The sequence below is a fragment of the Cebidichthys violaceus genome, unplaced genomic scaffold (genome assembly GCF_023349555.1).
Source record: "Cebidichthys violaceus isolate CVI_PGR_0920_01 unplaced genomic scaffold, fCebVio1.0.p SCAF_23, whole genome shotgun sequence".
In the NCBI taxonomy this organism is placed as follows: domain Eukaryota; kingdom Metazoa; phylum Chordata; class Actinopteri; order Perciformes; family Stichaeidae; genus Cebidichthys; species Cebidichthys violaceus.
Genome location: NW_027176406.1, coordinates 7,165,166 through 7,191,586, shown reverse-complemented (window position 1 = coordinate 7,191,586; position 26,421 = coordinate 7,165,166). Strand labels below are relative to the sequence as shown.

General features: G+C 43.6%; 1 long non-coding RNA gene across 1 annotated transcript in view; it reads left to right on the top strand.

Annotated features, from left to right (window-relative positions):
• LOC137878772 (uncharacterized) overlaps window positions 1–15,898 on the top strand; it is a 50,444-nt gene extending 34,546 nt beyond the window's left edge. Inside the window, exons 2-4 of the long non-coding RNA XR_011103640.1 lie at window positions 395–456; window positions 12,914–12,978; window positions 15,074–15,898. This is a non-coding gene — a long non-coding RNA (uncharacterized lncRNA). The remainder of the gene's footprint in view (window positions 1–394; window positions 457–12,913; window positions 12,979–15,073) is intronic.
• Window positions 15,899–26,421: the final 10,523 nt, after the last annotated feature.

Below are 26,421 nucleotides of genomic sequence, written 5' to 3'. Positions count from 1 at the left end.
TGACAGCTTATGCTGACTGAGAGAAAAACCATACACTACATAAAGTCTAGCCTATTATAAGAACAGTATTCAAGCTTTGTGCTTCTTCTTCCGTATGATGTGACATTGATTAGATCCGCCCGTTGCCCGTCTGTTATTTCTGTCCCTGACCCATTATTGTTAAGCGCCGCTCTGCACCACTATAAAGTGGTCAGTGTTTTGGAACCTGGTCCTGTGGGTTGAGACTGAACTATTTTCCATTCGTAACTCATATTACATGCTCTAACACTGTTTTACCTAAATGAACCCAGCTGAACAAATGGAGTTAAGAGTTGAGCAGATATAGCAATGGAATACTATATGCTGTAGTTTTATGAAGTGACGTTTGTCCTCTTTTGATTTTTTTTTTTCACAGTGAAGGAATCCAAATTCTTGGAATGAGATGTCAACCTTTAATTGCTTCCCAGGGAATTTCTGGTGAGTAGCCTATATGTTTCTAAAGACTGCAAATAGTCTCAGCAGAAGTTTACAGTCACAAGCACACTTTCAGTGTTACTATAGTGTTGATATATCTAACGGAACTATTGGCACAACTGGGAGACAAATATCAATTATTTAGCTTAACATAAGGAATATTGATGTAATTTACCGGGTGATATTTGTTGTGATGTACCGAAGAGATCGTTCTCATCCTGAAAATAGCTTTTTGACTCAACCCATTTAATTACACAGCTTTTTAAAGGCACAGCCATCAGCACTGTGTTGTGACTGTGCTGTATTCTGCTGTACTCAATGTACTTGGCCCCTCTCCCACATCCCATCAGCCCCCCTTTCCTCCCCACTGTTGCCCCCTATTCCTTACTCCCTCGTTCAGCTGGTCCACCCTCCACCAACCAGTGTGTGCCTGTCAGCATGTCACCCCAGGGTGATGCCCCTCTCTCAGCCCCTTGGGGCCCTTTTGACTCCGCAGCACTCCGTGTTTGCCCAATCATTTGGGAGCCGGATACGGAGATGAATTGTTAACTACAGCAGGTCAGCCTGTGCCCCACAACCCCCGGCCTTCTTTGCCCCCCCCCCCCCGACCTGCTGTTGACTCATCTCCATGGCAATGGGACAGGAATTTGTTTTCTCTCATGTGTCCGCTGCCAACCAGCTCCCCGCCACAACCGCCCCCTCTTCTCTTCATCCTCGTCGCCTCTGAGCGTCCAATCAAAAGGCAGCTGAAAGGAAGTCACATGGTCAGGAAGTGTAACGGGTGCATCCCACTGAGAGAAGCGCTGCTGTTACTGGAGCTTTGCTCTGCTCTGCTGGGAAAGAAGGCCTCAGGGGGAGATGTGTGTGATTTGTTTAGTAGAAAAGTAAGTACAGCCATTGATGGTTTCCCGACACACAAGCATGCAGACATTTTTATACACACGATCAGAAATGAACACACTGCACTTCATGTAGGCTTCGTACAGACATGTGGTTTGTAATGTGCTGCTAGGTATGAAAACACATTTTGTATAAATCATTCAAATTCTCCTCCTGCAGCCATTGTGATGGCCTTTGTTAAAATACCTCAGTTTCTGTTTAGTTTTGCAGTGCAATGGTTAAGATGAACCCTAAACTATCATGTACATTATAGATGTGTACCAGTCTATTTCCTCACTTCACATAGCTCAGTACACAAAGAGACACAGATCTCCTGCATTTCTCATTGATTTTGGTACAAAAAAAATGCTCTCTAAGATGAAATATGGTCCTTTCTCTTCCCTAACGCTGTTTTGAGCAGTTTAATTCCATCATTGTCTCAACATATCGAAGCTGAAGTGTGTACGTACGTGTGTGTGTACATACGTGTGTGTGTGTTTTTTGTGTTTGCTCTCACACAAGTTATTAGCTTAGGGCAGGTGAGTGTTTGCCTACCCGTCTCCCTTTATGAAGTGAGTGTTTGCCCAAGGAATGTACCACGTCCGATTTGTCATTGACTCTTATTGTTCAGCTCATCCAACTGGTGCCTTGAGGTACCGCGCCCCGGCAAGTGAGAAATATGTGCTTTTCTTTCTTTCTTTCTTTTTTCTCTCCTGTCTTTCTCTGTGTATTTGCACGTGTCCTCAGATGAAAATTTGACTTATTAGTCAAGTATTAAGGGTGGTAAATGCATTCGGAATGAAAGTGAGACGTGTCCAGACCTTTTCATCGGGCAAAAGTGGAAAGTGAATTGATCATCATCATCAAGTTGAATGTCACCAACTTCAGAGATTTTACAAATGTTTTGATAAAAGCCAGGGTTTGAGCCTGGCCCCTGCTCTCCATCTGTAACTACATGGAACGTTCTTGTTTTAGACCTGGGTCAGTTGAGATAGAAATGACATTGTCGTCACAGTCTTCAATTATGCATTTTGCGAACTGAGGAAAAAGAGAAAAGGGTATGACGTGATCGAGAGGAATTATTCTAACCAGGCATGTACATATGAACCCTGATGAGCAAATTTGGCTCCCTCGCTTTTGTGGTAATGAGGAAGCCTCAGCAAACTAATCCCTCCCACTGCACTTGAGCAGTTAACAGAGTCATTACAAATGGCATGTGCAGCTTTTCATGCTTGTCTATTTCCAGAGGGTTTTAATCTTTAACATCTTATATAGTAACGTATTTTGTTTGCGTTCAAGTCACTATTTGTTTAAGTGTGTGGATTTCTGTGGGCATCTGTGTAAAAAAAGGTCCATGTTAGCGCTCGTGTGAATATATTTAGTATATATCTGAATGTGTGTGCCTGTGTCTGTTTGTGCGGCTGTCGTCCTGTGCCACCATCTGGGTGGTCCTCACGGCTGGTTTGATGGTAATCCCCCTGTCCCATAAATCAGTGTCCGGGCTCGGGCCGGGAGCTGATGCTGTGTGACCACTGGAGCGAGGGGCTCGAGGCACTAAGCCGAGACCCCAGCCGCTGCCCTGGCCCGGCCTGGCCACACGTCAGCTCTCCACACCACCTTTAGAATAACTCGTCATGCATGGCTGACTTCGGGAAACTGCCTCAGCTCTTAAGTCCATACGAGCCACCAACAATATAAGCCATAGTAGAAATGGAGGGCACAGTCACACATGCACTTTCCAGAGCCTTTTCCTCAATATCCAGGTTTTTAAAAACTTGGTCATTATGGATAATTTTCTTTTTGCAACTTTCAAATATTATTTCATGCACTTACTAGAATACGATTTGTTTGTTGTGACCGGTGGCTTCTGATAGCCTCGCAGAGAGCTGCTCTCAGTTCAAATGTTTCTGACTGAAAGTGCTAAGATTAAAGCCATATCTTAGTCTTTGTAGGGCCTATACCTCTCTCTGAGAATGAGGAGGGGAGGATGAAGGCCTGTAGGAGCTGTCTGGCTTGCATACAGCTCTCCGCTGAGCTTTTATCTAGGGAGATTGGTTTCAGCTCGGTCCAGACCCGGCTCCCGGGGAGTGCACAGTCCTGAGACCTGTGGCATTAATAAAGATAATGCTGTTTGGAATAATAACAGTCAATTCCGCCAAATAGAGGAGAGAGACAACAGAGTGTAGCGGAATACAAAAGAAGCCAAGATGAAAGGCTCAAACGTAGGCCTGTGCACCTCTCTGGCTCTCTTGTGGGAACTGATGGAACCGTTATCAGCATACTCACACACAAACACAAACAGTACTGAGAGGGACCCTATGCCGATTTTGACCCTCGGGTGCCATGACGCAGAAATGCAATTTGTTCTTTTGTCTGCCAAGATCACAGAGGGAGAGCAGTGACTTGTCTTTCTTTTTATTCTTACTTATTTTTTTTCTCTTGCTCCCTCTCCTTTTCATTCTCTCTGTTCCCCATTGCCTTGAGTGAGTGCAATTTAGTTTGATGAGCAGGTGGTCTTTTTTGAATCTCACAGTGCTTTTGGCTCCCACCTCTGGCGTGTGGGGCTTTCAGTTGGAGTCAGTCATGTAGGCCAGGATTAGAGGGGTGGAGGGAGAAGGAGGAGGAAGTCCAGTAAGAGTCTCCTTGGTATTGGCGACCTCAGCGCCCTGCAGTCAGAACCATGCGGAGTGCAGATTGAAAGAGTTATTTTGTTGCAAAAGCCCTCAGCCGCACCCCAGATGGCTTTTGTGCAGGCCAGGGACATGTTTGGGGACAGGTTTAAAGCAACAGAGTCCTTAAGGCTTGGTGAGTCTCAGGGCTCAGCAGGTAAAGCGCTGTGGGCCAGACAGACGGAGAAAACAAAACGTTGCGGTCTGGGCACTTTTCCACCTTGAATCTGAACAGTGGAGCAGAACAAAATAGGTGGATTAGAGCAAAGGGAAGACATAGCTCTCAGCGCGCACACACACACACACACACACACACACACACACACACACACACACACACACACACACACACACATATACACAGTGAGATTAAGGCCTCCGAACATTCACCCAAGTTGAGATTTATTGGAGCATCTCATCTGATGTCACATAAGACAAAAGAGCTGGTAGAACAGATGGAGGGAAACATGCTGTGTCTGCATTTCCAGTGGAAGCCCCTTTTACCTCTTGCACACTTTTTCCTATAGTCGCAGATAACTGCACTGACCAAGTTGCAAACTGCTTTCCCTGCTTTACCTTTGATCTCAGTTTCTTCACACTCTGCTAAATTATTACTTAAAGGAATTTATGACCCATTACTTTATCTGTCCAACAATCCTCCGCAATAATCTCCATGGTGACACCTAGACAAGTAATCAATATTTGTCAATGACGTAAACAGGTGTGCTGCTCAGCTTCCTTTCCTGTGTTGAGTTGTGTCATAAAATCCCTTCTGCCCTTGAGCATGAGGACTTTCCAGGCACTCAAATATTAAATGTCATGGAGTGATACAAAAAAGTATGGTCTGTTAAAGCCAAAATATTAATCTAGGGCTACCAATTTGATTATAAATCTGTTTTAATTGTTATTACGATTAATTGTTTAGTCTGAAAAACATTTTCTTTACAATTTCTTATAGTTCCGACATCAACTTTTTTGTTTGATCAAGGTTCCTGAACCCAAAGATGTTTAATTCAAAATGACATGAAAACAGAAAGAAGCAGCATATGATCATATCTAAGAAGAAGTTTTACGTTAGAAGGTGTTGGCTACGTGTCAGTCACTGAAAATAGTTTATGGCAAAATCTGATAGTCGCCCCACAGAATACTGCTAACAAGAAGGCAATGTCATAGTGAATAATGTAGTGGTAACAAAATGGCCCCTCTGGTCTGAATATCGGCGGAGGACTCAGGTCTGAGATGTAAATCAAAGTGGGAGGGGTGATTGGTTGGTCATTATAGTGGCCGCTACTACTCGCACCGATAAACAGCAGAGATTGGATCCAGATCCTGCTGAGTTCTAGCTCGAGCTCTGGGGCTTGCAACCACACAATGCTAGTCATTTGTTTATTATTGGTGATATTTGCCCGCTCCTAATCCCTGGCTGGATTAGACTTGATGTGGTCCTCGTCCCACCTTTTTCCACCGTTACAGTCCCAGGCATTTACAAAAGGAGTTGTGTGTGTTTTGTTAAAGTGTACATGAGCAATATGCACACACACACACACACACACACACAGACGTGCATGCAATGTCGTGCTTCTAGTGCGTCGATGCATGAATGTGTGTTTAAGTGTGTGTGCCATTTCACATGTGTCGCGGAAGGATGTTTGTAATTAAGGGAGTTTGACAGATATCCCCTCTAACTCCATCCCATGTAACGCTGTGATCAGTGTCAACAGGAAAACTCTGTTACTGTGCAGATATCTTCTCCCATGCCAGGGCATCTTGCTCTGCGGCTGAAGGCGTATTCGGGTCTTAAAATTCAGGGCTCCAGAAAGTGTATTTTTTTAATTAATTTGTTTTTTTAAAGGAAACTCATAAAAAGCCCCATAGGAACTAATTTATCAAAGACGCTGAATGTCAGCTTGGCGTCATTGGATCTTGGAAATGACTGATGTCATGAAGTGGTCATGAGTGCTTACATGTCTGTCCCGTGTGTTGTGAAACTATTGCCCCAGAGTCACCTGGATCAGAGAGATGGAACAGGGTTTACTGAGCAGACCTAACTTGTTCAGTGTGACCTTTTAAAGAGCTGATCCCTAACACTACATAAATCTGTTTCCAGTTTCAAAAACGCGCTCACGCACATGCCATACTTTTTCACCCATATGTTTTTGCGGCTGAGAAAACTTACTGTGGGCCCTGCACAAAATCCCTGCTCCCCAATTCCTCCCACAAACATACACAGAAGAAGATCCACCAACGCAACAGTGACAGACATTTTTATGACATAGACATGTAATTATCTTTTGTTTATGTGTGTGGGTGTTGAGGCCAGGAGGTTAAGGATGACACTTCATAACTCTCCGGAATACTTGACTTAAACTGGTCTGGGTGAGAATTACATCTCCCTGGATGGAGCACAGTGTACTAGACATGATTTAGGGCAAAGTAGACCAACGTTTCAAGTTATTTAGGACACATCCAGTCACAAGTCTCCATACGCAAATTGCAAGTCAAAAATGGAGAAAGCGAGGAGTAACCTCTGGCAACTAAAAATGTGATTTAGTACCATCGCTATTCAATATGCTTTTGATGCCCCTGGCGAACAGCCGTGGTTGGAGGCATTATGTTTTCGTGTTGATTATAAATTGGTGGTAAAAGGTCACTGTGACTTCACAAACTGACTTGACCATAACTCAACCCATATGTTAATCATGACAATTTTACACAAAAGTATAAAAGGATACAATGAAGTGATGACATTTTGGACAGACATGGATTTAAAGATAATATTCTATGCTATTCTATTCCAAGATGCAGCATTTTCATTTCCATTCCATGGTGTTAGTTTACATAGGCTAACAAGTCATTTTCATGCAAGGCCTTCAAAACTTGAGACTTAATACTTGGCTTTCAAGTCTCAAGGCAAGTCTTTAGGCAGTCAGGTTTTGGAGCAGTCGAGTCCAAGTCAAGTTTTAACTTTTATGACTTGGGTCCAAATTTTGAATTGAATCAAGCTCAGTAAACCCTCAAAGAGTGTCCGACCCTCGCTCTACAACCTTTGTTGCCCTGCTCAGAAAGCGTTTTTTTTTTCTTGCTGCACATGGAAGCTGTCCAACTGAAGCAGTCACAACTGAGCTTCATGGGGTGCTGGTTAATTGGCAGTTTTTGGTAAGTGCAGTTATGCTCCACTATGCATATCTTCCTCAATGTCCCTTGCACTATTTGCCTTTTTAAAGTGTCCTTTAATTGGCTGCACAGTCACAGTCTCCTGCTTTAACTGTCCCCTGTGGCACCTGAATGTGGCCTATTTGACCCTGAGGCCCAGGGGTGAAAACCCCATATTTTGCAGCCAAAACCAATGAGCGTTAACACAATTTTTTTCTGCTTTAGTTTTCAGTCTAAATGCCATTCTTCTCTAGCTCTGTTTCTGTCTTTAATAAGGGTTTTGAAGGTGATCTCTTTTTCATAGGGACAAAATCGGGCCTCTGAAAAGCTAAATCTGCTCGGTTTCAACACCTCCTCATAATTCTTACCTTGCCTGTGTTTGTGTGAGTGTCTGCCAGCCTCAGTCAGGCGGTTCTGTCAACATGGTAACATGTCTGCCTCCTCGGCCCCAAAGAAAGGCCTCATATTTGGGCTCTCGAGGACCCTGACTAGTCCATCTGATAGATCTGGCCACTGCTTCTCCCTACACACCAGCCACTTCCAACTGGGCTACATCAGCAGTACTGAAAGACCTGAGAGTACTGTGATCCCACCATGGGGTGTATGGCTGTGGCTCCGGCTGCACTACACTTTAATCCCCTTCCCTTTTAACCACAATGGGAAACATGTGTTTACTCTGTGTAGGGTACAGGCCCACCATGGGAGAGAGGCTGTTTACTTTCACTCCAAAACTAACATTTCACAGCTCCTGTGACCACTTCTGGTTACTACCTCTGCTGGGTTAAAAAGCTGATCATTTTGTGACATTTTTGTTTGTTTCATCACCACTGTTGCTCCTGAATTGAAGTGTCTCCTCACTTCTCACCTTGTAAAATTTGACACACAAATTCCACAGCATGTTCACCAAGGGAGGTGGGTTGTGCTGTCAAATTTGTCTTATTAAAGAGCTGCTTGATGTTACTTTATTATCCTCTTAAATTTCCATTCCACAAGTGAGTTTTGGGTCAGTGTGCGACACTGATGATTGCAACTCTCTGGCTCTTGGTGAGAGAATTAAGCAAAACTGGAAACGGTGCTTGTCAAAACTATACCCTAAACCAACATAATCCACCGTGTAGGATTTTTCCAGATGTGGGAAGTGCATATCATCGCTTTACTTTTTCAACACCCAGAACAGAAGTCTAGGGTCGTGGTCCTTGTCCCTAAAGTTCTGTTTCAAATGGTTGGACAGTAGTTTCTGTGCATGCGGGGAGCTACATAACATAACAGAGAGCTATGTTGTAAAGGAGCAACTACCAGACATATGCCAAGCCAGAGGACAGGAAATGCACTCCAGATGAAGATACTACAGCATGGTTTATTTTACCGGTGTGTGTGTGTGTGTGTGTGTGTGTGTGTGTGTGTGTGTGTGTGTGTGTGTGTGTGTGTGTGTGTGTGTGTGTGTGTGTGTGTGTGTGTGTGTGTGTGTGTGTGTTGTCAGGAATGTGTGCTGCAGGACTAACCATGTGTCTCTCGAGTTGCATCACAGCATTTCTATATCTGGTTGCTTACTATGCCAGCAGTTTAAAAAATATATATGTATTTTCATCAATGAATTGATCGCTTGTTCAGCTCATATAAACGTCAAAAATAATGGGCAAAAATCTACTTTAAAGCCCACATTATGTCTGACTAACGGTTTACAAGATAATCAATTTACAATTATTTATGCTTCAAGTCACTCTGCAAGTTATGTTTCTGCACTGAAATTAATAGAAAACTAATGGCCAACTGGATTGTTCCAAATCTAAAAGCTTTGAAAAAATGTTGCCAGACATTTTTAAATAGACACATATTTGTATTTTTTGGCCAAAACTTGTTAAACCACCAGTACAGTAACTGATTGTACACAGTTGCTGTAGAAGGGACCCTACTACTTACATTGAGTCCAACTCCTGGCTGGTGGCACTGCGTGACTGGATCAGATCCTGACCTCCACAGGCGATCTGAGGGATGAGTGAGCTCTTCCTGGGGTAACAGTAGCCCCAGCCAGCTCCCCCTGCTGCCCTGCCCCAATCTGCCCTTTCCTGTCGTCTTATCTGAGCATTCAGTGCAATCTAACCCAGGGAGCGGTCCCTCTGCTCTTCCATTCGCTCTCACTGCCGGTCTCCATCGCTAAACTTCTCCGATGTCACTGTGAAGATAGAATCAACCCGCTTGAGCTGAACTTGAGTTGGGCTGACTGACAGAGTCCTGACACCCCATTGTAGGCACGACTCTCTCAACTTCCTGCCACCCACAGCTTCCCACCCTCTGTCCTCTGTGGTACCAAGGGCAAAAGAAGATCAGACAATGAGCTACACAGCTGATCAGGATGATTGTGATGAATGCAGAGACAGCCGTGATTGATTTTCCAGACTCAATAGTAAAATAATTCAAGCTTCCTTAAAAGGTTACAAAGACAAATGAGATTTGGTTGTTTGCTGGGCCAGAGGGACATGCTGATGTAGTTGAAGGGCTTTCTGATTAGCAGAGTGGAGACTTAATGTAGATCCTGTAGGGACAGAGACTTGTACTTCCTCCAACTGTCTGGGTTTAATTAAGCCGACCGGTCCAACAGCAGCCAACCAGCCAAGCGGCTTCTTTTACATTGTGTTGCAAATCCGATCAGTGAAGCTAAAATGTGAAGAGACGTTAAAAGTAGAAGCAGACAGTATGGAAATCTTTGCATGCTCAATATGTTTATTGCTCTTACTGTGCTTATTCAACAATTTACATACTTATTTATCTGCCAGTCAATGGAATAATTACAAAACAATACGATAGAGCCTGACCTCCTGAATGGGACCTGAATCATTTGTGAATCATCTATTATTTGCATTCCTGCCAAACACACTTAAAACATGTTTCCACATGTGCTCATTCCACAACAGAGCTGCCAAACAGCAGTCGAGCGCTGCTGAAAGGAGGCTTATCACAGCGCTCTATGATTTTCCTTGACAAAGAAATTGTTTTGTTCTTCAAGGGAATCTGTAGCCTTAGCTACACTCATTTCAGAATATAGTTCATATCTGCTGCATATTTACAGTATCCTATACGTTCGTGCACATTGTGAGCCTGGCCCTGGCTGATACTTGCAGTTTGTGAACATTCACAAAGATGAGAGGGTTTGTGTGACAGAATCTGATTAGTGTGTGTGTGTGTGTGTGTGTGTGTGTGTGTGTGTGTGTGTGTGTGTGTGTGTGTGTGTGTGTGTGTGTGTGTGTGTGTGTGTGTGTGTGTGGACTTGCAGAGCTCAGCTTGGAGATGTAATCTGATTTGCAGAAATGAACGGGTCGTTTCACATGACCGGTTTAAAGGACCACTGGCGCAAGGTTGTGCCATGTCCCTAACTTGTGTGTGTGTGTGTACTTGCATGTTTGTGAGTATACACCTACAAGTATTTATTTGCTTTCACAAAATGCACTGCAGAAATATGAGCGTTTGTTAGTGCAGCCTCCTAAACAGTAGAAATAGAAAGGTGTTGAACTTTGCTATGCGGTTGAACAAACTAGAATGCTGCATTTATTCTGTTATAAATGAGCTTTATTTGGGAAAATGTTTCATGAACGTAAGGCCACTGCTTATTAACAGTCGATTACACATCTGGAAAAAGTACAGCTCCGCTTCAGACTCTGATGCAGGTTTTGTTTGTAACTTTCTGTATACACATCCCTTATAATCAGAGCTTTATTTTGAACTAATGGACCATCAGAAATTATATCAAATAATTGAAATCATCCTATAGCCTCAGCCCTCTTTAGTGGACTGCTGGGATCAAATCCCCTGAGAGCTTTGCCTCTGAATCCTCTGTTTTTTTCACATTGTTTGTTGATGTTTTTTTTCGGGGAGAGGGGAGGGGGGATTCTCTGCTGGACGTGGTCCATCATGTGATTTTCATTGGAGAGAGGCCGGAGGAGACGACCACAGTAAAAGCAAGTGAGCGTGTGTTTGTGTGTCATCTGGCCTCGTTAATAAAGTCAGGTTGTTTTCCATCTGGGCGTCATCAGTCGTGGACATTATATAGGCTACACAAGTGGAAGAGAAGGGGGGCCCTAGGTGGTGACGTTTGCAGCCATGTGTGTGCTTGTCGGTGTGTCCGTGTACATGCTTGTTGTACTGTACGCATAAGCATGCACAGAACATGTGAGTTGTGTGTCTGATCTCCCCGGTGTTCATGCCTGTCTCTCCTGAGAGGTTCAAGTGTGTGAGCTTGGTGTTTGGTTGTGTGTTTTTTTTCCTCCCGTCTGTGGAGAGCTCATAAGCAGGACGATGCAGCGGGCAGGAAGCTCTGATCCCATCAGGCGTGTCAGCAGGGGCAGTTTTTCATAAGGTGGTAATCTCACCACACAAAGGGGTGTCCAATATGAGAGAGAGCCCCATACCCCTGAGCTAATCAAGACCCGACCAACCCTTCTCCTGGCTCGCCAACCCTCTAAACATTACCTCATCTGGAGGCTTAGCCTAGCCACATGCTGCTCAGGCCTGCTGGTCTACATGATAACTCACTTAGCTCAGTACGATAGCTAGAAAAAACGGAAATATAAGAAGGGATAGAAAAGAAATGGGACCAGCACAGCACACAACTACCTATGGTGCCTGGTGCCAGGGAAAGGTATTTTAAAAAGGGAGAGGAAAGAAAGAATCATTTTACTCTGTCCTCCAGAAACTTTGGGACGCAATTCGCCGGTATTCAGTTTCTCTCCCCGCCGTCCTGTTATTGCTGTTTTCCCCTCAACTCTTGGAGCCTTCAACCTGAAAGGAGGTTCTTAAGTTCAGGCTTTGTGTCACTTGGAAACAGTGCATTTGTTGCCAAGGTAACAGGTCTGGGACAGTGAAACTCAGAAGTAGAGAGCACCTTTGTCTGTGAATGGATGAACAAGGACTGGAGCTGTAATCGGTCCAGAGAGCACAGCTTCAGTCTTTAAACATGTCTGTATGAAGAAACCTGTGATCAAGAGAAGTTTCTCAATCCAATATCTACCCGAACTTGTTAACCTTGTAAAATATAACCAGCACAAGTCATTTAAAATGGTGGTAACGATGGAAAAGCAACTTTGACTGCCTCGCTTCTCCGGACCTGCCAGCTTCTGTAGCGCTCTACTGAAACCTAAGATCACCCAAATCTGTTTTATGTAAATTTATGTCACTACTCCAGGTTTTGCTTTTTTTTTAATGAACTGTAAAGATACTCTCGACGGCCTTGAGTCATGTGGTCATTATAAAATGAAGCGATAAGAAGGTAGTCAGGGCAGTTGGGTGATAAGTCTGAGTTCAGCTTTTTTCCTAGATATTGATGGTTGTGCGACTAATGTGTTCAGGCCATACAGTGTGTCTATATGCCAACAGCTGGTCCTCGAGACCAGTGGTCCCCAGCCTCTTGACTTATGTCCCATTAAACTAAAGCACTGTGTATATGTGGCCCATCATCACTGCTTACACATGCATTTTCTTCTCATTATCCTATCCTGTTTATCATCTCATGATTCCTCAAATTAATTTTTTTGACTGAAAGGTTGGAAACGACTGCACTGTAACCTCATCATACCTGTGACAACAGAGGAAGGAACTGATTGCTCTCTCTCATTGTACTGTAGAAAAATAAATATTTGTCGGAGTATTGATGCAAGTTTGGGCAGAGCAATTACATCTGGTTCCTCTGTTTTTTGTCAAATGTGTGTTTACTCTTGAATGAGCTCCTCTCTGAATCATTTTATTTCCCCATCCTTAATCTGTTTCAGATGATCTCAGGTGAGCGCAGAGAAGAGGCTGAGTAATGGAAACATGATCTTAAGAGATTCAACAGGTAAGGATGACTGTTTTTTTTGTTTGTTTGATCTTCATTCAAGTGGAATATGTGATCACACACACACACACACACACACACACACACACACACACACACACACACACAGTGCAGCCTTATTAGAAACTGTCAGTTGCTATAAACAACCAGAGTATGGTACATCCACTGATCAAACAAAGATAGCAGTAGTTCAAATATATGTGAGACATGATCAGTGTGGTGGCACTGGCTTTACGCCCATGTTCTTGCTTTTTTGATTGTGTAACTCAAGTCATGACAGCACGGTAAAGAATGCAGTGGCACAGAGATATCACTTCAAACACGGCGTCTCTCAGGAGCCTCAGATCCTTTCAGTGGACATGAATGAAGATATGCTTTGATGGCCCACCACTGAGTCGGTGCCCTTCAAAGGAACTTGTTGATGGGCTTGCGCGGGGCAGCCAGCAGGCTGAATGCGTGGTACTGTATACGTGTGCCTCTCAGGGTAGCCGTGGGTGTTCTCGAGGGAGGTCAAACTTGCTTGACCCTAACATGAGTAGTCTTTTTCTATAGGTTTTAGGCTTGCATTCTCTCTTTTTTTTCCCCATCCAGGTTCTCTGGGTAAATGAAGGGGAACTGTGTGTGTGTGTGTGTGTGTGTGTGTGTGTGTGTGTGTGTGTGTGTGTGTGTGTGTGTGTGTGTGTGTGTGTGTGTGTGTGTGTGTGTGTGTGTGTGTGAATGGCAGGGTGCCAGCAGACAGGTACAGTAGATGTGCCGATGAGGGAGGGCGATAGGGGCCAGGCCTCAGTCGCAGGCCCCAGGCACAGACCGGCGTACACGGGCAGGCTGAGACTCAAAGACAGGTTGGGACCCGGTTCTGTGTGCTGATGCTGCTCTATTGGCTCTGCTCCAAGGTGAAGCACAGGAGAGCAACGTGGGAATAGAAAAAAAAACAGAATAGAGGGCAAAGAGAGCGATAGAGAAAATCAGGTGAAAGGATGATTGTTGAGTGGTTGAGCTGAAAAAGCACACCACCAAAGCTGAGGGTATATAATAACAGAGAGTGTGAACAAAAAGCAATAGAGTGCTTGTGGCTTAGGTTAGGGGAAGCAAGCTAGAGAGAGATGATGTGTGAGGCCCAGGGGGATGAAGAGAGAAGTGAAGGAGGAGGGCGATGAAGAAAGAGCTACGCGAGTGAGGCCACATCCTGTACGCCGGCGGAACGTGACTCCTCGCAGGTAGCGAGACAGCTCGGAGGTGCAGACAGGCAGAAAGAAGAGGAGGAACACTGATGGATGTCTACTTATCGTCTGACACGTTGTTCCTTCCCCGGGCAAAGCGGGACAGGCCGGTCCCGTCACTTTGGCTGAGTGGACGGTGTGTGGGGGCAGATGATGTCATTTTGTGGGTGGTTGTATGCACAAGCACGGGTAAAGCAGGCTACAGGTTGTCAAGAGGCCACCTACCTGCATTACCTCACCTCTGGCTGTTCTGACGTTGAAAAAAAGCAGATGTTTTACGCTGATCAACAGCGCTCTCATTAGACACCGACATATTCCTCCCACTGTTTTTCCAGACAATTATCTCATCTTGTTCCTCAGATGTTCTCACACATGTATTCTAGATAAAAGTGCCGTTTTATTTATTTATTCCAAATCAGTACTTTCTTTGGGCCTGAAGCAGTATTTTGACATCTTAATTCTGGCATTCAAGCTCCAACTTGAGAATGCTCGGTGATTTGTATCTTCTCTGCCACCACTCCTAATGTGATAATTTCAGCTGTGGATGTGGCTCTTCATCTGCATCTTCTTTATGCCAGTTTGAATCCTCAAGCCCTTTTTTGTGTGGAAAGTTTGAGAAAGCAGCCAAACCTGCTTAAGGCATCAGTGGAGAAGAACTCTGTGTTGATCAATTCTGGGTGTTTTATGAATTTCTGGTTGTTTGAAGTAGTACTTCGCTGAACAGTTACTTCTAACATTTAAAAAAAGGAACGTTGCCAGAGAAGATCAAAACCTCAAATTTTTTCAAGTATGGGCGTGAGAAACGTGTGTCAATGTGAAAGCTTCAAGTGTTTTTTGGCCTCATTCAATCATTAGTTTCTGTATTTTGTTTCTAGGATCATACTAAATCCTGGTTTGGACTGTGGACCAGCATCCCCTGCAGCAGATGTTTGCTCCTGGCATGGCTGCGATCAGCGTGAGCTCCATCACTGACAATCCGGCTCTCGGGATCCAGCGCCAGCAGCTTGGACTTGGAGAAGCTGTGACATAAACTCAGCAGGACAGTGGAGTGTATTCTGCTGCTCAGATATTATGGAACAGATCAGTCAACCCTGTCTGGAGAGGCACTCGATAGGAAAGTCAACTCTATGAATGTACGATTACCGTGGTTACCACAATGGATCTACACATTGTTTGACTTTTTCTAAATTGAACCTGGATTAATATTTCCCTGTATATACATCTGCTTTTGATATTCAGTGTTTATTCACGCTCTTGCTCATTCGCTGCAGTTGTGACATGTACTGTGTTATTCTGGATACAGTATCAACAGATGCTGGAACAGTAAATGGAAAATAATCAGATGTTATTTTCATTTTTAAGGTCTATTATTTTTACAGACTGAAGGCAGCACTTACACCAATGCAGTCACATACAAAGTGTATCTTGTGAGGAGCACAAGAAACGTTTCCTAGTGTGTAAAATTAATTGGTACACATAAGATCGAGATTTCTCGGAAGGTTTACTCAGTCAATAGAAATTCAACATCTTCCAATTCACAAAGAAGCCATTGTATTCAAGGAATGCAAGTATTGACACCACATCTCATTAGCAGCCTTGTTGTTTTTTTATTAATAATCTTGTCAAGCTGTCTGTTTTGATAATGATTTATAGCTTCATAATTTTTGTTGTGTCTGTGAAACCCTGTAACAGAAATAAAAACAGAAAGTGTATCCAAGCTGCTGTCAGTCATGTTTGTCATCGCAGCTGCAGATCTATGAGATTAATAGCCGAAAGATTCTTTCACAGTGTTCGTTATGTGTGTCTATTATTATTAATGGCGCTGGATTCATTACCAGTTGGGCAAGTATTTGCCAATCTGATACTAGGAGCTGTATCAGTTGTATCACTCTTTAATTTTTGTTCTCTCCTGCTCAGGCAATGAGAAGCAGAATGAAAGTGAAGTATAAAGTGAAAATTGAATAATGTGACATTTAAATGTTGATGTGCTGAGTACAGGGTTTTACTTCACTAATGCCAGTGTGATAATAGATACATATAGAAGTGGTCATAACAATTTTCTGTGTAAAAAGATCATTTACTTTTATCGCAAGAGATGACATCATGGAAAATGTGTTTGCTGCTGAGTTTAGTTTCTGTAAACCTTTTATGTATGATGTTGACAGAAGTGATTAATGTCACAGTCCAGCTCAACACTGCAGGGAGTTTTCACCATTTTGTGAATAAAAATCCCCGCAGCTCCTCGTCTTCTGCAGAAGGACATTCCAGCGCATACTACAAATGCATTTATTGTTTTCACTTATTTTAAGTGACTTCAACAATTCAGCTGTGACTTCCCATTCAACTGTCTTTCACTGTCAATTTCAGCTTGTGATTCAGTAAGGTTTGGCTCGGAAGGGGGGAGCTGCGGGGAATGGGACGTGGGTGCGGGAGCGGCAATGCAGAGTTGCTAGAGGGGGTAATTATTCCTCAAGGGCTTGCTTATTGTTGTCTTTCTCTCTGGGATAAAACAATGCACACCGGGTTAGACTCCATTGCAGTTTGCTCAGGCTTTTATTCTGGCGCTTGACAATGTTCTGACAAGTTGTTCAAAGCGTCATAGGGATCATATTAAGAATCAAATTTGTGGGGGACGAGGTCATCTCCATCTGTAAAAGAAATGGGGTGTGAAGGCCCCGGCGCTGATGTTTTGGAAGTTGAGCTTCATGACATCTTTATGGCCCTGCTTATGGTCAACAACATTAGCATGTCCACAATGGACTTCCCTACTTGCCTGCCTCCCCCTCTTTTATTTTTCTCCCCCGCTTTTTCTCACACACATACGCAGCTCAGGGGGAAAAATGACCTCTCTGCAGCTCTCAATTCACTGCACTTCTATAGCCCTGAATGGACCAGCTCAACAAAAGGTGACATAATTTTCTCAGGGCTTGATTGGCCCCCTCCATGCCACAGGATGACATCATGCCCCCCCCCCAATAGATCACAACCAGCACCCGCACACAACCAACCCTCCCCTCCATGTTCTTTTAATGTTGGGTTCCCAAGACAACAGAGGCTTTAGGGCAGGACTTGGCAGTATATTGCGGCTTGGCTGTCCATAATGAGCTCAGGCGGTGTTGCTCTTGTGTTTGTGGTAAACAGCCTTGGGAAATGATAGGAGACGGGAAGAAGGGGAGGGATGAGGAACACTGTCTTGGATATAATAGTGGCCTCTTCATTCCACCTCTCCTCTATAGGGAGCGTTGATGTAACGCAAAAAGAAATGTATTCCAGCAAGAAGTGTCAAGCCACAAACCTTTAATGTCAAGCACGAGCTTTGTGTCAGCTGCCGAGCTCTCACTTGAAGCTGCGCCAAGTTTTGGTGCAAGTTTCATTGTGTCTGACTTTCTCTCTCATGAGGTTCAAGGAGGGAGTGTGCGCGTTTGTGGGATGGAAGAGGGGGGCATTTGGAGAGGGATGTGGGCTCATGCACAGCCCACAAGTCACGATTCATTTTCTTTAATTAATGAAGACAGAGGATTCACGCCACGTCTTCCCTAACTTGAGTTTCATTTTCTTCCTTCATCTATTTTTAGTGTATATGTACGTATGTCGGCTCTGATTTTTTTATTTCAACTTTCAAAGTTTGAAAATTATAAAAAAATAGTTTTTGCATTATTTAATATATACATAAAAAAGGACGGTAATTGGGTAGTTCCTCCATTCGTTGGTCTATGACATCAACTAGCAAATCCTGGGTTCTCCCACAGTATCCAAGCTGCTATTGGCTGCCTCAGCCCGGTACAACCTGTGACCCTGACTAATAAATGCCACTTTTCATGCTGGTGTGCATCCAGCACTGTCACACACATTGAAATGGCCATTTCCCCCTTGGAAATGTCGTTAATGAGGATAATTTGAAGTGAGGTTGACATGCAGCCCGGTGCCAAACCTTGTTGGTTCCAAACACTCCTGCAGCATAGTCGCCTTTAAACACACTCCAAACCATTTCCTCAAATTGGAGCTGCATCCGAAGAAAGAATGACACAATTACTACTTGGTCTTGGAAAATGTCCACATTTCATGTTGAATGTTACATATTGCATTAAAGAGTCACTTATGACGCATGGTAGCGCTGGTACATACTGGTTTTAATGGAAAAAATAAGATCATTTTCTCTTTTTGCTCTTCCCGTACAACGTCTTTATCTTAGCCCATCATGCCAAGTCTCTTACCCACTTTAAAGTGCACCTCTTTACAGTTTTCATGCTTCCCCTTTCTTGCCGTTCTTTGTGGTGGGATGTGATTAACTGTGGTGTGCCGGGTTCGCCCCTTCTTGGACTTTGTTGGAAGAAAGCATAACTTTAGTGGGTTTTCGAGCTTGGATGAGCGCTGACTGAGTATCGGTTACCTCTGGCATGCTGAGGGTGCGTGGGCTCTCAGCGACTATGACGTAGATCCACTCTGCTCAGCTTGCACAGGAGAGATGGTGGGAATCCACTACTTTCCCTTTTCTCTGGATTTTCCACAATTGTTCTTTATAGAGGTAACCTATTTTCCAACAGGTTTTCACTTTTTAATGTGTCATTTGATTTACCTTGAATTTATTATGACCATATTTTACCAAGTAAGAACCTTGTCAATACGTCAACAGCAAATTGATACTGACATTAAGGTGGTGTACTTCCCCAAAATAATAAAACACGCAGCATTGTTTCTGGTTTATTCATGGTGACTGCCTTGATTGGCAAGGTGACATAGACGAGGCAGTTGCATGGGAAACCATCCCTCAGTCTGGGCAAGCACCCTCTCTCACCCTCTCCATCCCGCGCCTCTCTCCCTCTCTCCTAATCCCCATTGAGAAGGGGAAGGGGAGACTCGGGAAGCAGGAGAGGATGAAGAGGAGGAGGGAAGCAACAGAACAGGCCAAAGGCTCCGCTGACATCCATGGGAATCTGCAGATCCATTCACTCGTAATTATTAGCATCAATGCAAAGAGGCAGTGGCAAGGCGAGGGGCGGGGGCGAGGGGGTGTGGGAGAGTTTTGGGGGTGGGGTTGTGCGGGATACAGGGGTGGGGGGGTCAGTCCAAGATGGAAATCAATCACCAGAGTAGCCAAGAGGTTGTAATGAGAGCGAGGCAGAGAGAGGTGGTGAGGTGGAGAGCGATGCAGGGTTACTTTCAATTATGGAAATGATGATGTGAGCAGCCTTTGTCAGTGCAGCATTTCCGTTTCCTTCGTGTCTGGTCTCTAGAGAAGTGATCACAAGAAAATAAATATGTATAGACAGAGGAACTATACAATATATCATCAAATGTGAAGCCAGTGGTCATGAACATTTTTACTCCAATTAGGTCTTTTTTTTTTCATTTGGGTTTTATGTATTCGGTCACACATTACTGACTGAGTGCTTTTTAATGAATTCCAGTCAGTGCTGATAAGCAGCAAGTCCTCATACTTTGGGATTTCATTTAGCACATTATTGGTGAATTGTCTGCCTACTACAACACATTCGTCATGCGAGTATATCATCATTTTTCATGCAGATGTGTGAGACAGTAAAATAATTCATGTCCATGTGTGCTTCCTGTCTATCTGCGTGAAACTAAGCGGCATGGTAGACATTCTGAAGTACAGGATGCCAGCCCTCTCTCCCCTCTACATCATACATCACTCTGACAGGCCATTTCACTCCTGTATTCTGAATTCCAGCTGAGAGACCACCTCAAACACTTTGGGTTGTCCCTGCTCGGTGAGAACGTCACTCCCAGCCCGCTGAACACCACGTTTCAACTTTTGCCGACTGGCCGCTGAGGCGGGTCTGTCCGACATTGGAAATTATGACAAATGATTTATTATTTTCCCCCTTTTTTCACTTGAAAATCTGCAAAATTTCCAGTGGAGGGTGATTCAGCACAGCAGTTTTAGTAGCCTGACCTTTAACTGATTGGCAAAGAGGAAGGTTCACATTTAAATGGAAGACACTAACATTTTTAGAGCATTTTCGGTCTTGCTCATTTCTTCTCTTTGTGAAAGACAGGTCATGTCAAAGGTCAGGTCAGCACTTGTCTTCCTCTTTAGACGGTCTGGTTGTACTCTGGAGTTTACCTTTGGAAACAGTCAGATAGAGATGTCTCATTATGCCTCTGGTGAATTTAGACAGAGGGTGTCAACCTGTCAGCTGCAGGAATAAATGATGTCTTCATGTGAAGCTGTCAGAAAGAAATGTTACAATCAGTTGGCCACATTATTTGTGCTGCTCCCTACCAATGTACCTCATCGCTAGGTAGTTTTTAAGTGTTTATAATGATATTTTAAGCAGTACTTCTGAACTGAAGATGGTGAAATGATGATTTTAAATAAGTCCTAATGTTATTTGCCTTTTGTGTGAGAGTTGTGATTTCACTGTATATCAGGATTTCATTATTTTTGTCTAAACCGATCTGGCAGTTCTCTCTGCCTCCCACACTGCAGGAATCCTCTGGTCGCAGAAAGCAGTGACCCCTTGACCCACAATCTCAAAGTTCCTTTTTGCATGCAGCACTTGAATTTCGTTTCTCAATGTGTAGAGCTGGCAGAGGGGTGAGGAACAACCAGAACTCACACGGCCATCTATCACAATGCTAGCATGCACAAAGATGGTGCAGTAGTGGCATTGTGTGCAACGTGGATATTTCTTCCATGTCTCCCTGAACAAAGTCTGAACAGAGTACGTAAAACACGATGTAAGTATTGCATGCGCACACACACACACACACACACACACACACACATGTATCTCACATAGCCAGTTCCAGATAAGACCTGTCATTCCTGGGACGGGGATGGTCGATAGCCATCAGCTCTCAGGGAAGTCAGGCCCTGTTTACACAGCCAGTGAGGGCCTCAGCACCAACACACAGTTCTGATTCAGTTGCTTCACCCCCTTCGCACATGTACATACACCAGGAAAACTGTCGGACACCCGTATTTGCACACAGTCAAGGACATAACAAAGATACGGACAAAATCGACACCATCCAAGCCTTTCCCTCCTTCTGTGGGGAACCATGGCAGATTTTCAATCCACCAGTGTTCAATATGCTGAAAAGGCCAAATTAAATATTCTAACTGCCATACAAACTGCTGCTGTGACTCTAGATTTTAATGAATTTATATTTAGGCTGACAATGATACCAATGAGGGTAAAGGTCAAACCCAGCATGCATCCTGTAGGCAGAAATCGGACCAATCCACGACAGAATTAGGACCCGCTTTCATCTTGAAACAGAGGATTTTCAAAATACTGCAGACTCAGGGTTTTTATTCACTTGCGTTTGTATTTCAAAGGCAGCTTTGTCTTCCTGTCCATCCTGCTTGAAATGTAGCCCAGAAAGTTGACGTTGTGTGATCTTATCGGTGAGTCCCAGAATGGTCTTGTCCTCTCCAGAAATTCAAAACACTTCATCAAATATGGGCTCAACACCTTTCATAATTCTTTAGAGTACATCATCTTTTAATCAATTTTGAATGCATTGATTTGAGTAACACGTCACTGAATTATCACGTTCACACGTTATTGCTATGTTGCAATTGATGCATTTTGAGATCCTCAAACAGTTTACAAGTATAGTATATTAGTATAAATGTTATTTTATTTCAAATATCAGAGTTTAAATTAATGTTTTTAACATTACACTTCTTTGTTTAATATATAAGGTGACATAACACAGCAATAAACAGTGAAATTTAATTTTAGCTGGTTAAAAGCTTCGAAGAATTGTTAAGGATTAAGTTAAGTTCAGGGAGTTCATCATACTGGCACAATGTAAATGAACATGATAAGCAGCACAGTTTATATCTCAGATGTCTATCTTTTTTATCGTTAAAGGAGCTCGGTGAAATTTTCAGGTTAACAAAGTTTTTGTTTACATTCAGTGTTACTCATCAGAGCACATTCCAGCAGGTCACTATACATGCATTTCCTTCCTTTTTCTTTTTGTAAGGCCAATTTTGTATTTATTTTATTATAAACCTGCATTATTTACATCCATAGTCACTTGATAGCTGTCTTTTCCTTCCCTCCCTTTGTTGGCACATTGCTGTGTTTCTTGGTGCATTCTCTCCACTTGTAGCTTAGTGTGTGTAGCTTAATAACGTCCCCCACTTACATTTGTGCCTACATGTGTGCCGCTGTAGTCACGCACAGGAACCAACAAAACAGGGACCCACTCGTTAAAACATTGCCCCACAGCAATAGTGGCCTCAGTACAATAGTGTATAGTGTATGCATTGAAAAACATATTTATTGCATAAGGTAAAGAATGGTCACCTAGAGGAGAGTTTTATATTGGTCATTACTTCAATGGTGACACTTTAATGACCTTCAAACGGTGATGCTAATTTCAAAGCCAATCAAGTCATGAATAATTTTATGGACAACTTTAAAAACAGCTGTCGAGAATTTGTAGAAATAAAGCTCAGTGCATTTCAGCAGTTCAAAGGTGTTTGGACTCGACTCAACAGGTCCATTTGATAAAACAACACAGTAATTGAGCAGAGCTACTCCCCAGAGTTTACTTTCATGTGCTCAGAAACAAACATGAATTCACTCATTTCAGGAGATTTTATTCGGATGGAGAAATGCATTGCATTGGCTTTTGTCCAGTCAGTGAGAGCTCTGAAGTAAAGTGCAGCGGTAGTGTCTGTCAGTGACAATAAATGCCACATAACACAACCACATCAGTGTCTTCTCGTTATGTGTTCGCATGGGAGAGCAGGACCAAGGGCTTTGCTGCCTCCCAGCCTCTTCTGAAAATCTGGTTGCGAGACTCTTGTGCCAAAATGCTGCCCACTGTTGTTTCTGTATATTGTCCAGCTTGAGAAAATGCAGGAACTTATAATGGTGTATTTGTTGCTTTGTTTGTGTGCTTCTGTCCGATGTGTTTTAATAGAAAGTCTTTACAAATGCCTGCATGGTATGATTCAGCTCTTTCTATGAATGCAAACATGAAAAGTTTCATTGTTCTCACTGGTGGATAAAAAGCATTCCCACGTTGAATCCTCCTGAGAACGGCCATCAGCATATAGTCCCATCTACTCCTCAAGCACTTTTAATGACATTGTCATCATCTTTGCAGGTGCATGTAATTTGGCACCTTTTGGGATTAGGCCCAGTCTCTCATGGGATACAATGCAAATAACTTCTGGTCTAATTAGAAATCACAATTAGTGTATAAAGGTACTCTAACTGACATCCTTTCATTTTCTGCTTTTCTCTACTGTGAGAAGCATAATTAACCTATCCTCAGCCAGTTACGTTACACAACCTTTGTTTACCTCTTAAATACTACACCCATGAGACCAAACTAAAATTGAATCCGATCACACTGTCCTCACACTTGATCATATACTGAGAGTCAGACCATTAAATGTCCCTTAATCATATCAAGTTGTCCTTCCTGTTCTTACCCCGTCCCCCCTGCAATCATTCACCTGGGAACTCCCCTCAGAGAAGGAAAGCAAGAGAGGGACTTACTCAGTATAACAGAGAGAAGGAAATGACAGTTATTTTGTGGTACAGAATGGGGAAATATTCAGCTCAGCTATCTAAAGAATCCCTCCAGCATAGCAATGTGCTAGGCCCTTGTTTATGTGTTTACAAGCATGTTGGAGTCACTCAGCGAGCCGATGGACATGGGTGTGATGCTGTGGCCTTAAAGCTGGAGCCAAGCTTCGCATATCACATGATTAGAGCTCTTGTGATGGCCATAATGACAGCGGTGGTGGTGGGGTTACTAAAAGGTTACGACCGGCTGAGGAAGAGCCACGGTTTATTGCCACTGGGGGTGGGGACTAATTAACTGTGACACCACAATATTTTTTCAGGTTTCACGTCCAGAACTTACTCAGAAATTGGTGTCATTTAAAGGCATTATTTATAACTGTTTTAATAGACCACATAAAAATGAGGAAAATAGTTTGAAATGAACATAGAAACTGCTTAGCATGATTGATAACAAACTCAGAGTGTGGGATGGATGGATGGGAGTGAAAGACTGTCTTGGGACTGGAGCACATCCTGTCAGCTGAGCTCCCTCTCCACCTCTCCCTCCCTCCTTCCCGCCATTGCTCCTCTTAACAGCTGGTGCTCCCAATTGCATGCAGGGTGATGTGTGGGTTGAAGGGGTCTCTCCTCAGGGTGTCCAGCTGAATCTGGGCTTGGCCTGGAGTGGTGCTCTGGGGTTACCTGACCTTCTGACCCCTTGGTTAACCTCTCAACTTCATCTCTCCCCAGGGCCAAATGCATAGCCATACTGAACGCATTAACCCGCTAACCCCCCGCTGTCCTGCTTATTGATACACAGGGCACTTCATCTTCTCAGTAGTAACAATAGCTATTATTTCATGCCTCAAGACACTCATTTGCAAATGGTATGAAACTTGAAATCTGAGGTATGATAAACCGTTTGAGGTGACCGGGAAAAGCTCAGATCATGCTAATACTGAGTGGACAGGGGCAGTTTAGGACACAGTTACGCCAACAGCAGGCTCAAAGTCTGTTCAGCCAGATAGCCGCAACTGATCGAAGTTGAAGGCTGAGCCTCCGGGCCTGCAGGCTGCAGGGCAGCCAGGCTGGTCAGGTGGAAGGCTCGGGGCTGGGTGACTGCCACGGGGTAGCACCACTCCTCCCTCAGTCCCTGATCTGCCCAGCGTGCACAGGACTTAGGGAAAAAGCTGGGGATTATCTCCACTGCACTTCCACCCCTACCACCCACGCAAGGCAACACCATGCAGTACTTCACCTCCTCCCTCCCTTCTTTCTGCTCCACACCTGCAAGACGTCGGACAGGACACACGCACACAAGAGTATGTGCTTGTGTTTGATCATTTTTCTCTCTTACTCCTTCCCTGTTACACACACGCACTCATCACCTGATCACCGGGCAGCCTCCATAGCCAAACACTTTCTGTGAAATGAATGGATGTTTGCCAAGGGTGCATGAACGGAAATGCTTTATTGTTGTTGTTTTTTTATGTCAAACTCACCAGTGACAGACAGGTAACAATTCTTGTTTTTCATGTTCTTCCTCCTTGGTTACTCACCCACGCAGTCATCATTCATTAATAAACTCAGACTGCATTTACAATGAGGTGACATGTAATGACGTGAGATTGACATCTCAAGATACCTTTTTTTAAGTGTTTGTTTTTATTTTTATTTTTTTCCATAAATTAAACATAACCCAACACTGAACCTGTGGTATGTATCAGTAAACAAGTAATGTACCTGCATGTGCAAACATTTATTTAATGTTGGTGGTTGCCTTAGAATAACTTTTAATGTGGTTTGCATGATTAGACAGATCTCTGTATTTGCTAAATGATATGGACGTATGCTTGATGTGAAAGAGATGACAGAGGGCATCAAAGGCCTCTACCTTTCTCTCGGTCAGGCTCTTCTCCACAGGATGTGTCTTTAAAAGGGGTCTTTCATTTCCCCATGACTCATGGCCTACTGTGTGCTCTATCTCGCTCCTCTTTCTTGCCCTCTGTATCTCTGCTTCTCTTTCTGTCATGCACACAAACAACACACCCAATTTGCACCCTAATGAGCTGCCTCTCACTCATGATGTCATGTGTGAGTGTTGACAAGAATCTTGTCTCTGTGAGGGTTGAAAAGCAAACAGTAGCTGAATAAGATGACTGCTGATAGAGAAACTACAAAAAAAAGAAGAAGAAAAAAATATAAAAGGCCTTCATAATCGGATGAAATCAACTAGCCTGTGGCTGACCCTGCAACAAAAGGCATGGAGAGATTAGAACCCAGCAGATTCATCAAACATATGAATGAAGTTATACAGCGGTAAGAGGGTAAGGCATGTAAAGATGAAGGAATTACCTCATTATGTTGGAATAGAGCAGTGTCTCTTGCAATGATTCAATTATATTCTTTTTTGCACCGTCGATGTGCGTTGCAGCTGTGGGGTGGGATCTGCTCGGCACAGTGACATAATTTTTGTGTTAAAGCTGAAGTCAGGGAGATGTATACCATTCCCTGTGCATTTCATCTCATGGTGTTGCTGATGTAAAGTGACATCAAAATGTCGTAGAGGAAGACAAATGTATTACAGCTTCTAAGTGGCTCCTCCACTCAGGCTTAGACAAACTAAGCAAGCTAAAATGGCCTCTAATGTGGATGTGTGGGGACATGTTCTTATGGCGCTGCCTGCTGCAGGCTTTGGCTCAGACTCCAGGCTAGAG